This window comes from Carassius auratus, unplaced genomic scaffold (assembly GCF_003368295.1).
Source record: "Carassius auratus strain Wakin unplaced genomic scaffold, ASM336829v1 scaf_tig00007026, whole genome shotgun sequence".
Lineage (NCBI taxonomy): Eukaryota > Metazoa > Chordata > Actinopteri > Cypriniformes > Cyprinidae > Carassius > Carassius auratus.
Window position 1 is genome coordinate 26,890 of NW_020523807.1, and position 18,779 is coordinate 45,668.

The window sequence follows — 18,779 nt, forward strand, 5'->3', positions numbered from 1 at the left end:
AATTATAAACTTGGATGTATTTATTGATTAAAGATGTATTCATTGAAATTAACAATGATTAAAAAAAATCTATTAATAATTTAATTCATTATAATTATTTATTTTATTCACAATTATTCATTCATTCATTCATTCATTCATCCATTCCTTATTAGAGATTTAATCTTCCATAATATATGCTTTTGTTGTATGGAAGAAACAACATTAAAATTCTTCAAAATTCATGTTTCATGTTGAAAGTAAAAACTTGCATCTTAAATATCAACTTTTTTTCTCTATCAGGAGAGCTTTTTACCATCATATTTGGCTCAGTTCTAAGTACAGTAAGGTGGAGCGCTGACAAACTGCCTTATTGCCCAAGATTAAAAGATGGCAGTAAAACAGCTTTTGAAAGATGGATCAAAGCGACCCTGATCAAACAATAGGACCATTTAGAGACCGCTGTTTATTTCTCCTGTTTCATTGTAATCCATTGACTGCAGCAGCTTGTCATAAATTCATAAAGTTTTTACTAGTACACACACACTGATAGAAAGGTGTGTACACAATGAGCAGATTGCAAGCAAAGCAATAATGCCCCACTTATGACATACTTCTGACCTTCCCTGTACTTGTAAAAGGCGTTTCCACACTGAGTGCAAAAAAGCTAAACGAATATCGGACACGATGATGGGCTGGAATAAAACATCAGATATCTATGGATGCTTCCATGTAGACTGTGAAAGCTCGTGCACCGAAAATGCAAATGTTTTTTTTTTTTATCAAACCTGTCGAACAAATCTTTTCAGTTTCCTAAAGCAAAAACACGGACTGTCCAATAAGATCTTAGCTAGGATCACATGACCAGAGGACCTGCTGTTGCACAATAAGGCAAGAGTGGTGGCAAAAAGCAGTGTAAACAAACGCAGAAGAAGAGTATTCTGGATAAGAGACTAGAGTAAATGCTGAGTTCATGTTATCATTGATATTTGAGAACCGATTTATTCTTGCATTTACTTTATACAGAATAACATTTCTATTAATTGTCCACTGAATTATGTCACATTAGAACACTGCTCTATGTGAAATTAGACAACCGGCTTTACTGACGAGATGTGCATAACGATCGGCCGATCGTGATCGGAGCACCCCTATATGATATTCAAGTTTTTGCACATAAGTTAAATTTGCATCTTTGGAAGGAAACATAGCTAGTGTTCCAAGAGAGAAAGAGAGAGCAGCTCACACAGTCTGGAAAATATTATTCCAATTCCAACAGGCAGGGTCTCTGATTATGTTGGCATAAGTGGGAAAGTGAGCGAGTGAGAATGCCAAAAGAACAGATTTATAAGTCTCACACAATGTGCAATGCTGCACGGCTATATTTTGCAACTTCTGTTAAATCCAGAGCATTTTTCTAAGCTTCTCTGTGCGGTTATGTCATTTGGAGTGTCCAGTAGAGGGTGCTGCTCTGTTTAAGGGCAATACTAGTAACTTTGGTAAAGGTTTTACCTGAGTGCTTTGTGTGGACTGAATTGGTGATGTGTTGTGTTCTTACTGGGTGGTGTGGGAAAATGGGGTGTGCCTTAATACATTAACCCTTGTCATACACACAAAAGATGGCTAAGTGCTGATACACAACCATTTTTTCAGGGCCACTTAGTGATTATTTGCAGAACACTTTCGTAATACTTTCTCAGCTGTGTAAAAATATTTTTCTTAATTTTATCATTCTATCTGTTTATCAAACATTAATCATAAATCAACTGTATATTAAGGTGATGTGACATCAGGTTATAATCTTACCACTATAAGCATACCACTATAAAGTGAGTGTGACCTGTGCATTGTGAAGTGTACTTGGGCTGGTTTTCTTCCTCAGGCAACTGAGCCAAGTTAAAGTGCATCAATCTTACCTCCTTGACAGATGCCTATCTGAAATCTGCCTCAAATCTGCTTCAGCATTCACTGGGGCAGCGGAAAAAGAGGAGGAAAATTCACTTGGCGTACTCACAAGCTACATTTCCTCCTGTCACCACAAGCTGGAGTGTTCATATGCTGTTTCTTATAGTTCTTTTGTTTGTAATAATTTCTAAAAGAGACACAGGCTGGTGTTTAAGGACAGGCACATGCAGGGCTACTACAGAGGGGCTGGAAAGTTGACTTGACTGACTCGTGCCTCTGCAGGCAGCGAGGGGGGAGAGAGGGAGTGAGAAAGAGAGAGAGACACAGGGAAGGAGAGGAAAGTTAAAGCTGAAGAAATGGCAGCTGGGACGCTCCCACACATGGTGCAGAAGAAGTTGAAATAACAAACTCGGCACACTTTCTGAAACGAGAGTGTTTTGGAGATACTTATAATTCATATACTCGCAGCATCAAGCCGGGAAGATTGGGAAGATGAAGTATCGAGGCATGGTAAGAACCACAGCTTGCTCCATACTAAACAAAAGCAGCTGGGAGATTTCTGCAATGTCAGTCAGGGTCTTATGAAAGTGAAATATGTGGTTCTGGACCAAAGTCATCGATTTGTTTTGGTTTGCTAGCACAACTGGATTGCAAGGTTTTGTGTATTTAGATAAATATGTAATTTATAGTTCACTGCACACATTCATATATAAATAGAAAATGTTATAAAATTCTGTATATTACAAAATATTCTGTGAACAGCAATTATGTATTACCAGTTGCCTTAGGTTGAATGAATTAGTTCAGCAGTGTAGGCTTGAATATCAGCTGACCTGTGATCATGTGGTATATAGTGAAATAGTAATATAAATGGGGAAAACCACCTTTCCTCTGAAAAGAAGGATTTGGAGAGCTGATCCTGTCTTGGGGACCCTCTTTTATGACGGGCATTATGAATCAGTGTCTGTGTTTATGCCATAGTGTCCTCTCACAGTGAAGCAATCTCTGGCTTTGAACCAGCAGCAGTCCCTGTTGAATTCCAGGCTAGAAAGAGAGCGAGAGAAATAATGAAATTGGCATCTGTCATCAGGCCAGTCCACCCTGCTACATTTCTTCCTGTCTTTGTCATCTGCGACTGTCCTCCGGAAACCAACAGAAACTTCAAGAACAAGCACTCAAGATTAAGATCTCATCGTATGAGATCTTTAGGTTTCGGAGGCCTTTCACCCATTCAGTGTCGTGATATGCTACAGATGACATTTGCAGAGCATCATTTCACATTCAAATAAACACACCTTGTGGTGAGCGATACTTGAGATGTGATCGAATTTCTGCACTTTTTTTATCATAGGCAAATAACTGCAGAAGTCTGAAGAATGTTTGACAATAGACAATGGGCATCTGTTTTGCTTGATATTCCACTGAATTAATAAACAGCTCCATCGCTCACAGGAAGAACCAGATCTCAGGCAGAGGAAATGAAGTTTACGTAATGACATGCTCCTTGGAACCGCTTAGAGATGTGAGATACCCTGTCCTGAGATATCAGTGAAGGTCATAGCTATATAATTTATATGTGATTGGGTGGGAGACGCTGTAAGAATGAAATACTGTGGCGGTCCAGTAAGCAGTTTACACAGTTTACACACAGTTTCCCGACTCGTGCTCTTCAAATGCCCTCTGGATATGAATTCCTTGCATTGTCTGGACAGGTTGGAATGAAGGATAACTGGTCATTTTATATCTTCTCCAAGTCAAAAAGTAGGGCTTTGTGCAAGTGTGTTTGTAAATTCAGCATGTGGAGGGGGTGCAGCTCTTCACCTGTTTTTGCCAGAGCCAGTCACACCTGTCTGTCAACTTTTCCCCTGGAGTTTGACAGCCACCAGCTGACTTTCCAAACCAACACAGGACAGCCATCGACTCAGCAGACTGGCGTGAATTACAATGCCACCCATGGAATTTCTCGACATCTGTGTGGCGGTAATTAAAGGAGCATCGTAAGACATCTTCTTTGAAGATTTATTGATGAAAATGGCTTAATTAGTGGCTTAATGTGGTGCGCAGCAAAGCCCATGCTGCCGTCTTTGTACCACTTTTGAGTGTGTTTTAAGTACTTGCAAGTGTTTCATTGTCTGTTTCATGAATATGAGCAATTGCAGGCATGCAAAGTAGGGGCAAAATTACATTTGGAGAAGTGCCAAAAATGTTTTCCCCCTTACCATCTGCATTAAACAAAGCTGCAGTAGTCTGATCTTTAGACACATCTCTTTAAAAAAAACAAAAAAAAACTTTTTTTTAACTATCAGTACTATTAGTTTTGTCTCCTTTTTTTTCTCTGAAGTTTATTAAAGATTTTCACTACAGTGTCACTTCCTCAACATCACCAATTATGTATTGTATATGACCGATCAGGGCATGGAAATTTTTATTTAAATAACTATTAATTTAGCACTTTTGTATTAAGGGCAAAATTGTTAGTTGGGATAGTTGTGTGAAGTGATTTGTGTAAAATAATTTAAACACCAATAAATATCAAATTAAATATATATATATATATATATATTTTTTAATCTCTGTTTAAATTTTTACATTATTATTATTCACAAATAATCCTGTCCATAATACTAATATGCAATATTTATTCATAATCGTTTAAAGATATTTTGATTTGAGATATTTTGGATGAAAACAGGGAAGCTTGTGACTGTCCCATAGATTGCCAAGTGAAATAAACTGTAAAGGTCCAGAAAAGTATGAAAGACATCGTCAGAATAGTCCATCTGCCATCAGTGGTTCAAACATAATGTTATGAAGTGACAAGAATACTTTGTGTATCTGAATAAAATAAAAGTAATGACTTTGTTCAACAATTTGTCTCCTCTGTGTCTCTCCACATCAACATTGCACCATTTCAGAGAATATGAGCCGACGCAGGCAGTTTACACTCTTCTGTCAGCCGTGACACAAGGATTTGTTTTTTCTATATGTATTTAATGCTTTGTTTTTAAAGAAAACAACGCATCCTTGTGACTATTCTGATGATGCTTTTCATAATTTTCTGTACCTTGACAGTTTATTTTACTTGGCACTCTATGGGACAGTAACAAGCTTCCCAGTTTTCATCCAAAATATCTTAAATTGTTTTCCAAAGATGATTTAAGCTTTTACGGGTTTGGAACGACATAATTTTTGGACTATCCCTTTAAGAGTCGGGCATGGGTAAACTGATAAAAGCTGGTAAAAATAAACAATGTAAGGTAGTGAATAGTTCTTAGGGCTGTTTTAATGTTTTCTTAATATAAAAAAGCTAAAGTTGCCTTTTGTGGTTTTATTTAATCTGATCGTATATGAAGAAACATTCTGCATTTTTTTAATGTAGCTGCCTTTTTTTAATGTAGTCTGGGTGTCTCCACCCCTTGTTCTTTCCTGAGGAAAGAAGAGAGAGGTAACAAGCGAGCCAGATGACTCAATCAGGATGGAAACAGTTAGTAACCTCAAAAGCTTAAAATCATAAGCAAGCAGACAAGATGTGCTTTTCTTCTCCACCATTCTCCACTCTTCCCAGTGTGCATGAATATGCTCTGGATACCTAGGAATGTGCCCTTTACCCACTGCCTTCATTAATTATGAACAAAAAATGCACAATACATTCTTCTCTTCCTCATCATCCTTTGGTTATATCTGGAGTTGGGAACCGGATAGAATCGCTGACTTTCCTCAAAGAAATAAAATACTGGAGTGTATTTTTACACATTCAAAAATCGATCTTTGTAATCAAAGCTCTGGTCCCTATTCGCCTGTTTCTGAAGACTGCTATGTCTTCTTGCAATGTGAGAAGTGCTGACGAAGGCAGCTTGACTCGGCAGATCTCCCTGACACAGCTCTGGTCACAAGAGCCCAGTGAATCAGTAGGATGTTAGAAGGTCATGCGAAAGGCAATTATTGTTCACAAAGGACAAACCGCTCCCTCTTTGATCTTTCTTTTTAAGAGGACGTTAGAGTGAAATGGAGGGTGAATGGTTTGCCCATGGTCATATCTAGAGATTTTCAGTCCGTTCTTTGCAGAGCAGGATTTGGAAACAGTGAGCACATGGCAAAGGCGCGTAGCTTGCCTTATAGACCTGCATGCATGGGGAAGGAGACCAGGACCAGGGGTGGGGAAAAAAAGAACAGGAAAGCAAATCTATAAAGAATAACAATGCCATAATAGAACCAGTTTCTGGAGAAAGTACCAAAGAAATGGGTCTTGGTGGGGGGGGGGAAGGTCTGCTTTCTGATTTTGGCATATTTATTGTTCTGAATGAATGGTTAGATTTGTTTATATTGGCATTTGGGGACTCTTAGTGTTTTTCATCTAGGTGGTGTACAGATAATATTTGCTAACGTGCAGAAAGAACTCGTCAGACAACTCTGAATCCCAAAGATCCTTGTATGACCTTGATATCCAGTTAGATTAATTTCAATATTTTATTTCCTGCATTTTTACATTTAAAGTTAGATGATCTTTGCAGTCATCTAATGCTCACTTGTCATTAACTACTTACCCTCATGTTGTTCCAAACCGTTAAGACCTTCTTTCACCTTCAGAACACAAATTACCACAAACAAGGCACAGAAAGGTAGGAAGGACATCGTTGAAATAGTCCATGTGACATCAGTGGTTCAAGTGTAATTTTATGAAGCTGCGAGAATACTTTTTCTGTACAAAGGAAACAAAATTTAATGACTTGATTCAACAATGTCATTCTTCAACACGTTCATGAGAGTACCACAACGCATAACATTGCGGTTGAATCACTGACACGGATTATTTATAACTATGTCCTTGCTACCTTGCTGGGCCTTGAACATGTCAGCTATATTATTGTCTATGCACTCAGAATTTTTTTTTTCTTTCTTTTTTTTTTTTTTTTTTTTACCACAGTTGTCACTGGAGTGGTAAAATACCTTTTCAAAAGGCACACCTTTGTACCCAAAGAGTCCATATTAGTACCATTAGCCAAAGTGAACATTTTGGAAAGGTACCACCCCAATGACCGCTTTTGTACCTTTTTTTTCTGAAAGTGTGAAGGGTCGGAAACTCTTGGATTTCATCAAAAATATTTTAATTCGTGTTCTGAAGTTGAACAATGGTCTTATGGCTTTGGAACGAATGGCAGAATTTTCATTTTTGGGTGAACTATCCCTTTAAAGTTAATTTTTAAAAGCACTAATAATATAATAACACTGTTAAAAGTAATCTTTTACAGATCTCAAAATAAATATATAAAATTTTCAAGCTGTGTAGTATAATGTGTAGTCTGACTTTCTAAGTAATTTGTTTAGCTATAAAAAACAGTATAGAACTGTTTTGTCAGTTGGCGGCCATAGCATGAAAACAATCATCTTCTCAAAAAGTAAATATTTAATCAAAGTAGAAGCTGTCTGTATTATACAAGTGTCTTGGAGTAAGTACAGTAGCTTCAGTGTAATGGTCTTTCAAAGGGCAGGACATATTATGCTTGAGCTGGCCAGCAAGTGATGTCATGGTCTGTCTAGCCAGCAGGTTTAGTTTTGATTATGACTCCTCCACCATCTATTAACTGTCAGTTCTGTGTGTCTGCAGTAGAATTTGCACACAAATTAAGATAAACAAGTACGTGTGATTAAGAAAAGTGTGCAGTATATTCACTGGACACTTTTCTGATTTGATATTCAAATTTGATATGTGGGGAAGAGTGTTTGCATTCTTATGTTCAAATCAAATATGTACACTACCGGTCAAAAGGTGGGGTTTATGCGAATATTTTTTTTTTGTTGTTGTTGAAAAAAGTCTCTTGTTCACCAAGGATGCATTTATTTGATCAATTTCAAATAACATTTTTGTGGAAACCATTTTTTTTTTCAAGATTCTTTGAATGAAAAAAATATATAATAAAATGTTTACTGTCACTTTTGATCAATTGAATGCATCCTTGCTGAATAAAAGCATTTATTTCTTTAATGAATTTCTTCTACTGACCCCAAACTTTGAAATGGTAGTTTATGTTCAGTATAACCTGTATAAATATTTAAATGTAAAAAAAAAATCCATACATTTAGACTGAAAGAGCATATCTAGAGGAAATATTAGAAATATAACTTATAATGTAATAGAAAGAAAATAATGTATTTTTATTTTTATTTTTTTACTTTTTTATTTTTATTTTTTTACTCGAGACCATAATTACCACCTAGAAGAAACCACATAGCTATGCACTATCCACTCTAAATATCTTGGCACTGCTTATATTTTTAAAAAAATTTCATGACCTCAAATAAGCGTTTTGTCCTAAATGACAAAAACACTTGAATTTTGATCTGGTTCTTATTTAATCATACAGTACGTTGCTTTTAAATGTGCTTTGTGTCTGATTTGTGTTAACCAGATTCCATGCGGTTGTTTGCAGATTGCGCAAAACCAGATGTGAGCTGGATTTGCAAAACCGGCCTAATAGGGAACGGGAGAGCAACGCACACGGCCATGTTAGACTTTCAGAGATGGTGCAGCTCTGTCGGTGCATTCAGCAGGCTGACGGATTGGGAATGAAGTCACTTCCTGACACTACACTTGTCGACTGTTCCCGCTCGCTTGTTATGTTTTTCTTTCGGCTTGTTTTTTTCCCCTCTGTTAGCCTCCCTCCCTCGCTCTCGGTTCTGTTGTAGTTGGTGTGCATCAACTTAATTAAAGTGCTTGCTCAGGTGTGCTGTATCAGTCTCTCTCTGTCTCTCCCTCCAGGGGACGAGCGCTGCTGTGTCAATAGCAAAACAACAGCCATAGCAGCTGGTGCATTCACACAATGTGTCTGTGTGTTTCGATGCATAATCACGCATTTGTTCATCTGAGTGTGTTTGTGTGTGCGTGTAAGTGCGCTTTTCTGTTTTAATAAGCTAGGAAGCATCACCCATAGTCATCTTTGATCAGGATTATCAGATGACAAGTGACCTGCTAGAACTTAGTTCATTTGTGTGTCTTACTAGTTAAAGAGCATCTCTGGTCGAGGATCGACAGCTAAAGTTGTTTCGACACCATGGATTTGTCAAACATTGGGAATCTAATGCGGAAAACGCAGGCCTCCATTGCGGAGAAGGGTTTTTTCTTTAAAAATACAGATCTGGTTATAGAAGTGAGTATGATTGTGTTTCTGCTGTGCTAGCACACTTGGGTTTGGGTGGAGTTTGCACTGGTGGATTTGTGCGATTGTGGTTTAAGTGTGAAAATTGATGGTTTACAGTGTCTTGTGTTGATGTAATCAAGCCAATTATGTAAAACAGCATTGTACCCTTATAAATAGTACTTTAGTGGTGCCATCAAGCAATGATGGGATCAGAAGGTAATACTGTGGTATTTGAATATAGTATTTAATGATGATCATATTTTACATTTATACAACAGTGTTTATATAGTATTTACAGAAGTACCTTTTAGCTATTGCAACTTGTATATAAACTTTGGTTTATATATTCAAATTATAACATCAAAAAGTAAAATCAGTTGATTTAAATGCAACAAAGTCATATTAAATTACTTGAATTATTAAAAATAAACGATTAGCATGTGAAATAAAATATCTAGTACAATCCAATATCAATTAATATCTCGGATGTCAGAAGTCTGGTTTTTAAAATAAATCTTATTCTCACCCAGGTTGCATTTATTTGATCAGAAATACAGTGAAGATTAATTGTGTGAAACATTATTAAAATTTAAATCACCTGCTTTCGATTTGATCAGTTTGTGTCCTCGCTGAATAAAACTGTTAATTTCTTGCAAAAAATGTGTTTTACTGACCCCAAACTTTTGAACTGTAGTGTATCTTGCTTTCCTAGCTGTATAGCAATTGTAAGCACGGTAAAAGTCTAAAAAATACTGTGGTACCTTATCAAAAAAAAAGTCATAGTAGTACTCCCTGTTAGTTTCAGAGTATTAATTGTAGTTTAATATTGTGCTTGACACAAATCCACTGTTATAGATCATGGCATTTTATTCACAGTGGTATTCAGTGAGAACTCTTTCATACGAATGCTTTAAAATAAAAGCTGGGTTTGAAATGAGTTGAACTCTGAGGGTGTTATGAACTGGGAGGGGTCATGATGTAGTTGTTGAACATATTCAAGGCTCTCCAGAGGGCCTTGACATACTGTGTGTTGCAGTGTTTATATATCACCTCGCTCTGCTCTGCATCTTTAGGGTGGAAGTGTGACTCTGTATCTCATTCTGCTCTTTCTCTGTCAGGCTGTGGGCAGTGACGGAATCCGGGTCATGATGGAGAGCGCCCTGACAGCCAGGGACCGGGTGGGCGTGCAGGATTTTGTCCTGCTGGAGAACCACACCAGTGAGGTGGCATTCATCGAGAACCTCCGCAAACGCTTCAAGGAGAACCTTATTTATGTAAGAACTGTCCTCCCGGCTATTCACTCTTAAAGCTCAAAGCCCAGAGTTAATGATCTTATCTCTGCGTGTCTGTCTTCCTCCTACAGACGTACATTGGTTCAGTGCTGGTGTCCATGAACCCCTACAAAGAGCTGGAGATCTACTCTAAACAGCACATGGAGCGATACAGGGGTGTCAATTTCTATGAAGTCTCACCTCACATGTAAGCCACCAGCAACAAGTCATTAATTCCCACAATTCTGCTCTCTTTTATTATGCAGATTGGTCTAATGGGATGGGTAATGGTTGTGTATTTTCAAATAAGGACCCTGTACCAAATCGCACCATAAACCCTTGCTGTCTTTCTCCGAGTCCACACTTTCCTGACTTAATGCCACTTTGCCTGTCAAGTAGAAGTTGCCACAGATTGTGCCCCAGTGCAGGCTCGGCAGAAGTGTGCATCGAGGGTACAAAGGGGGCGTGTACCCTTCTGAAAGCTAAAATAACAGACAAAAATGCCCAATGGGCTCGTGTACTTACAAAGGCTGCCACGTGCATGTGTCTAGTAAGTCAGTAAGAGCACAAGGGCACATGAAGTCTGCTATTTAGAACGGCCAAGGACTACAACAATGGCCTGATTTGTCATGAATGTAAACTTACATCCTTATGGTAGTTGTAGTCCTTATTTAGCATCAAAAGTTGTTTTTCCCTTTCTAAAAAATAGAGTAGCTTCAGAAGTCCTATTTGATGTAGTGGTTGTCTAAAGTTTGGCTTTTTTAAACCTCAGCATCGCCATGTTTTTCTGTGTTGGCCCGATGTGTTGGAAACGTGACTTTTATTTTGACAGCGCCATGAAGACTAGAGCGAATCGGATGTGAATGGGAGAGTTCACCTGTCACTGCACATTCACCAAACTTTAAACCCTTCAAAATATGCTGCACTATATCCAATTATTTTATTTATTTTTTTTTATATAAATTTCTTAACACTTTTTGTTTAGTTTTTTATTTGTGAGAAATATGATATTATGATTACAGAATCAAGAAGTTCTCATCTAAAATAAATCTTCATATTTTTGTTTATTTATTTTCAAATTGTTTATTTATAATTGAGTAAATATTGTATAAAATAAATACAAAGTTCACACCACAAAAACATGAGAACTTTCAGTGGCTTGAAAAAATGAATTATCTTCCAGTGAACATTTCTGCCGTCTTCTCATTATCAAATGCAAATTGCATTAAATATATATTAATATTAAATATGCAAAACGCCTAATCCACATTTTAGTGTTCTTGGTGGAGCTTGTTTATCTTCCTTGTTGACTTCTGTTAGTGAAGAGGAAATTCCTTTGGAATATCTGTGAGGAATGTTGAGGAATATAAACTGAAGTTCTGCTACATCATCTGTAAGGTTTATGTTCGTGTGGCAGCTATCAGTTATCTGGAGTGATAAAGTGAAGCATAAAGTTATAGTTCACCCGAAGCGGACAGTACACCCGCTGCACAACTGTGTTCATCTTACACTGATAGCAGACGTGTAAAAGTGATAAAAGCGTTATCTCATACAGGCTGAAAAAAAAGACTCTCTCTGGTGTAACTGCTCTTTCCTCATGAAAATCATTGGCTAGTCCATCCTCACTCAGCTTTTCCACTGTTTACACAACAGTGTTACTGACACCTGAATGACCATTTAGGCTTCTACCAAAGGAATGTTTTATTTTAATGCTAAAGAGAGAGAATTAGAAATATTAACGGCTGCATTTTAATTAAATACATGTACTGTAATAGAAATAAAAACTTAGTAATTAAATAGAAATAATAAAATATAAAATAATAAATATATTAAGTATTATAAATATTAATTTAATATTTTTATTATTTTATTTTTTTATATTTTAGTTTGGTTCATTAAGTTCATCCGTAATCTTAATTTATATTTACAATTTTAATCTATAATTATATTTCTTTATGATTGATGTGATTATTATTGTTGTTGTGTATTGCTTGTTTGTATTACAATTTTTTTGTAAAAGTTAAATGCAAAAATGTAAATACACTAATGAAGCAGCAATAATATTACTCTGTTACTTTATTTTATTCAGTTTTTTGTTTATAATTTGCCATAATTGTTGTATTTGATTTAAGTGAATTGAAGAAAATGGATTTAAATTAAAATGCTGAAAATTGAAAGCTGCGGTAGGGAACTTTTGACGCTCTAGCGGTTAATAAACAAAACTGCTTGTGTCTTGCGGAAGAACATCGTAGCTGGAACTACTTCTCTATGTTTATGTCTATGGAGAATCACAAAGGTACTGGGTTACTCCGCCGCGGTGCCCCCGAAGAAATCTAAAATAGTCCGAATATAAACACTTATTATAGGTGCACCCTAGTGATTCAGGACAAGCCAAAAACATGGTTTGGAAAATTGATTAATGGTGTACTCGCTTATTATATACATTTTTCTACATTTTGAACACAAACAAAGTTACGGACTGCAGCTCTGATTGGTTATTTTTTACCGGGAGCGATGGAGTTTCTGCAAATGGCAATAGGACCACTGGGAGGAGCCAGAGGAGCTTGATTTTTTTCACAGATTATCTGTCTTATATTCTACTGTCAGGACATAATGACAGGTTTAATAAATATGTAAAAAAAAAAAATTTGTTTACAAAAGTTCCCTACAGCACCTTTAAGTATTTAATTTTTATTTATGTACTTGAACATTTATAATTATTTTTGTTGTTGTTGTATTTTACATACATAATCTTTCTGTTTTTTATAAAAATAATAATAATTTGTTAAAATACTTAACCATGCACTTATAATGTTGACACATTCCCGATACAGTTACGCTGTGGCTGATAATGCGTACCGCTCCATGCGGACTGAGAGACGGGATCAGTGCATCCTCATCTCAGGTGAGAGTGGTGCTGGAAAGACCGAAGCCTCCAAAAAGGTTCTGCAGTACTACGCCATCACCTGCCCTGCCAGTGATCATGTGCAGACCGTCAAAGATCGCCTGCTACAATCCAACCCTGTGCTGGAGGTAAACAAGCTCACCTAACCCACATGTTTCATGACATACAATTTCACTGATCTCCAAATGCCAGCGTATAGTGGTGAGATCAGTAATTGTTACCCTGGACGGCTGTCACAGAGGGAAGTTCTCAGAATGACTCTCAGCGATGCCAAGTTTATTTAGAGCAGTTTGTAGTCCTGGTAAACCTCTCCAGTAGTTATACACCACTGTTATTATCTGTGCTATAAGACTGGCACATACATGAAGGATGTCTACAAATGGGAAGGCCAAGCACAGCAGCACAGATGGCCATTTGTTTATCAGATGTGGTGATTCCCTGTAAACTAATCTAGTAGAGTGTGTGTATACTCGCATTCATCTAAATTAAAAAGCTTGTTTTCTGTACGCCATCCTAAATTGAAACACTCATTAAATTTTCCTTTCTATCGTTTTTTGTTTTTCTTCTCTCAGGCCTTTGGAAATGCAAAAACTCTTCGGAATGACAATTCCAGTCGCTTTGGGAAATACATGGACATTCAGTTTGACTTCAAGGTGAGTTCACTCTTGTGTTATTGTTGCAATATTATTGTCATAAAATGATCATCAAACAAAGCTCACGTCTCAATTGCTGTGATCCACCTTCTGTCGATACACCTTTACCCTTAAATGCTGTCCTTGGTTTGGGGATTTGGCTGCATCCACCTGCGCGTTTACGTGTTTGTGTGTGTCGGTGACATTATGCATGTTTGCATGCGTGTCAGAAACCCGGTATTATCCCCTTTGCTTCTCCCTTTGGGTGTCCCCGTTGGCAGGGTGCTCCCGTAGGAGGTCACATCATTAACTACCTGTTGGAGAAATCACGTGTGGTGCACCAGAGCCACGGTGAGAGGAACTTCCACATCTTTTATCAGCTTATCGAGGGAGGAGAGGATGATCTGCTGAGGAGACTGGGCCTGGAGAAGAACGCCCAGCAGTACCAGTTTCTGGTGAAGGTGAGAGACGGACCTCACACTCTTGTTATGATCACAGCAGATGTCTGAGGTCTAAAGAAAACTATATTTAGGAAAGAGCTGTGTTAACACATGCTTGAGCAACACTAGGTCATGCTGGTCAAGCAGGGCTTGCAGTTTCTGTCGTTTCCCCCCTTACTGTAAAAAAATATAAATAGTTAATTATAACTTTGTCTTCTACTAGTGCCTTTACATCTTGCAATGTACATTACATCTCTCAATGTGGTTTTATTTTGTGCATTTGCAACTTGATATCATTATTGCAACTTTGTCTTTTTATATCTTTTTGTTATTGCGACAGTTTATAATATTTTTTTATTAAGGAATAGATCAGCTCACACCGACAGCAGGCAGCATGCTCCTGTTGTCTCTGACCTCCTTTGATTCCACAGATTTTTGTTTAGGGGGAGTTGTGGCCTAGTGGTTAGAGAGTATGACCCCTAACCCTAAAGGTGTGGGTTCGAATCTCGGGCCGGCAATACTACGACTTAAGTAACCTTGAGCAAGGCACCGAACCCCCAACACGTGTGTGTGTTCACAGCTGTTTGTGTGCACTTTGGATGGGTTAAATGCAGAGCACGAATTCTGAGTACTTGGCTGAATGTCACGTCACACTAATTTATATCTGTTATTACCGACACTATTTATCTCATATTTTCAATTATTTGCAACTTTATTTCTTGCAGTTGCAGCTATTTATCGATACTAAATAAAAATGTCCAATAATATTTTTCAGCTCCGTTTACCACATGCATTTATGTTGGACTTTTATGAGTTTCCATCATAAATGGTATGCAGGAATCTCGCTCCCCTGTTGTTTAATAGAGGAAGTCAAGAGGCCCCCGCCTTCCTTGGTTTCCTCTGTTGAGCTGATCGACTGTGTGTGTGTTTTTTTTTTTCTTTTTCTTTTTAGGGTAACTGTCCCAAAGTGAGCTCCATAAATGACCGCAATGACTGGAAGATAGTGAGGAAAGCCTTGAGCGTCATTGGCTTCAATGACGATGAAGTGGAGGTATCACACACGCACACACACTAACACACGCACACACACACACACACTGTGAAGAATGACTGAATGTTTTTACTCCAAGAAATACAAAGTTCTCCCTCTATATCTGGGCAAACAGTCCTTATTTTTAAAAACTGGTGTCAGAAATGACACACATTATCTTGTACACTGTGATCTTTCCTCTCATTCAAACCCATCCCTTTCCCTCCACAGGAGCTTTTGAACATTATTGCCAGTGTACTACACTTGGGGAATGTCCAGTATGGAGGAGAGGACAGCGGCAATGCCTACATCGCTACCGAGACCCAGATTAAATACTTAGCCAGGGTAACAGGACAGTTTATTTCTATCACTGGTCCGTGGCCACATGTGCATGCCCTCTTTGTTTAAACCTCTAACCATGTTCCTTCTCTTGAAATTACATGGCAGGGGTTGGTTTTTGACTTTGTGTGTGTGTGTTTGCGATATTGCAGTTGTTAGGTGTGGATGGCACTGTTCTTAAGGAGGCTCTAACACATAAAAAGATCATTGCCAAAGGAGAAGAGGTATGTTTCCAATTATTTAGAGTGAGATGTTCATTATTGCTATTGCTAACCGACAAATATCAGTATTAACTGCTCATACTTGGGAGTTAGGGATTTTTCAAAACCGGTTTGTTGAGGGGAAGTCTGCTATTACGATCATATTCATGATTTTTGGCAGTTGATAAAAAGAGTGCAAAAATCCCATAGCTTTACAATAAATGAAAATGAAAGGAGTCTGAGTCATAGGGAGCAGAATATCATAGAAACTTTGTTGTAGGTGGTAAATATTACATGGGAAAGCGCCACTAACACATTTTCCTCAAAAATGGAATGATTAATAAAGTATGAAGGATCTTAAGTCGCAGATTCATTTCGAAGCATTTATTCAAATCATCTGTAATAAAATAGTCCTGGTTAGCTTTAAACCCTTTTTCGAGTGTATGTGTGTGTGTACAATTGTAATAATAACTGTGAGTGGTTCCCATAATTCCACTCTCTGTGTTTTTGTTCTAGCTGATGAGTCCTTTAAATCAAGAGCAGGCCGCTTCAGCACGGGATGCCTTATCTAAAGCCATATACGGTCGTACTTTTACTTGGCTGGTCAACAAAATTAATGACTCTCTGGCCTTCAAGGTATGGACTCGTTCTGATGTCTCGTTCTGATCAGCTCCATGGCTTTGCAAATTCTTTGATAGAGGCTTGTTGCTAAAATGTGGATGTTTGGTGCCCCCAACATGGAGAAAGCCAGCAAGTGAATGTCATTCTGCTTACTCCGGGTTGTCCGAATGACTGTTATTGAGACAATCCATTCTCTCCATAATGGATCTTACAGGCTGTGTATGTTTGAGTCTGAGCGGCCATGCCACAAGATGTTTGAATTGAAATATTTCTGTGCTTTTTAAATGTCTCACAGGATGATTCATTCAACAGTAAGAACGCCTCTGTCATTGGTCTGCTAGATATCTATGGCTTTGAGGTCTTTTCAGAACAACAGGTAGAGTAAAAACATATAACTGTAATGACATTTTACAATTTAACAATATATGCATGCTATAACACTATTTTGTTATATTGCATATACTGTTTAATTTATACTCTAAATATTTTAAGATCAATTTAAATATTTAAATAAACAAAAATCACATCATTATTGTAATATTTAATTACTTTTTATTTTATGATCTTAAATATTTATTGTAATTGTATTGTTTACATTACATTTTTTAAATGTTTGTTATTTATTTGTATAGCACATTTAAAAACAACTCATGTTGACCAAAGTGCTTTTCAATATATAAGAATATAAAACAAAAATAACCTAAATTAAAACAGCAAAAACATTAGTCTCCTTTGGACTAATATTTTATATATTATATTATCACGTCCATACATTCTACAAACAACTTGTCCTCTGTAACAGGGATGCTGGAGGATGCCTATAAATTAGATATTTTATAGTTATAGTTTAAATAGTAAATATTTAACATCAACATTTAATATGAATAAACATTTTGAACATGAATATTTTCATATGTATAGTATGTGTGTGTGTGTGTGTGTGTTGTGTATATATATTATATATAATATATTATATATATATATATAATATCATAAAATAAATTATTAATCATATATTAGTCATATTTATGCAATAGTTTAAAATAATATTTCATACATTATATGGAAAAATAAAACCTTAATTTATTATTTTGGTTATCTTTGAATCAAGGTAAACTTCTATTATTTATTAATTGTTAACGAGTAGAATCAGACTACTTTCAGAGATAACTCATTCTGCCTCTCGTTGTCTGTCTGTTTAGTTTTGAGCAGTTTTGTATCAACTATTGTAACGAGAAGCTGCAGCAGCTCTTCATTGAACTGACTCTGAAGTCGGAGCAGAGGAATATGAAGCCGAGGGAATCACGGTGAGAACACGTATGCAGACTGTACACACACAGCTCAGCATATGAACTCATGTGTCGGGGTGCTGGAATGGGGTCTTACGCTCAGCTCAATGGGCACATTATGGGCAAACGTGTCGTGGGCTTTATTTTCGTGCTGTTAGTATGATAATGCTGACCTCTCGCATCTGCGATAAAACATTGTGACGCATAAACTGTTAAAGAAAGCCCGTTTGTGGCCTGGATTCCCGGTGGGCTGGGAATGCTCTTGTTATTACATTCCTTGAATTTTATAGCAAATCTTGAATATTTCCCTTTTAGTTCAAATGCCGTAATGCTCATGTTTTTGCATTCTCCAGTGGGAGCCTGTGCAATATTTAACAACAAGATCATTTGTGATCTTGTGGAGGAGAAGTTTAAAGGAATCATTTCTATCCTGGTAAGAATGCTCTCTGTGAACTTGCAGCAGAATATTAAACATTGTTTTAAGCACCATATATCTAAAACGATTTACCGTTCTTTCTGCAGGATGAAGAGTGTCTCCGCCTGGAGATGCCAGTGACATCACCTTCCTGGAGAAGCTTGAGGGCACTGTTGGTGGCCACGCACACTTCCTAACGTCAGTCACCCCACCTTCCTTTAATCATTCCATCTAATACCAAAATTATATCCAGGGCATTTGAAAACTGATATATATGATATTTTACATCTGCACTACATTACAGTCACAAGCTGGCTGATGGAAAAACCGTAAAGTGATGGGTCGTGAGGATTCAGACTGATCCACTACCGCAGGAGAAGTGAACTACAATGTGAACGGTCAGTTACTGAACAGAGCGCAGTGATAAAAAAAAAATGAAGAAACAGAAAGCGAGCACTTCGTTGAACAAAAGCGGCACTATGCCCACAGACTTTCCCAGGCTGAGCGTTGACTGACGTCATTGTGTATTTTCCAACTTCTAGGCTTCCTGGACAAGAACAATGATCTCCTTTTCAGAAACCTGAAAGGAGGTGAGGAACAGGCCCAGAATTTTATAT

General features: G+C 37.3%; 1 pseudogene; it reads left to right on the forward strand.

The window, feature by feature from the left end:
- Positions 1-18,752, forward strand: part of LOC113071323 (unconventional myosin-Ic-like) — a 35,820-nt pseudogene extending 17,068 nt beyond the window's left edge.
- The last annotated feature ends 27 nt before the right edge of the window (positions 18,753-18,779 follow it).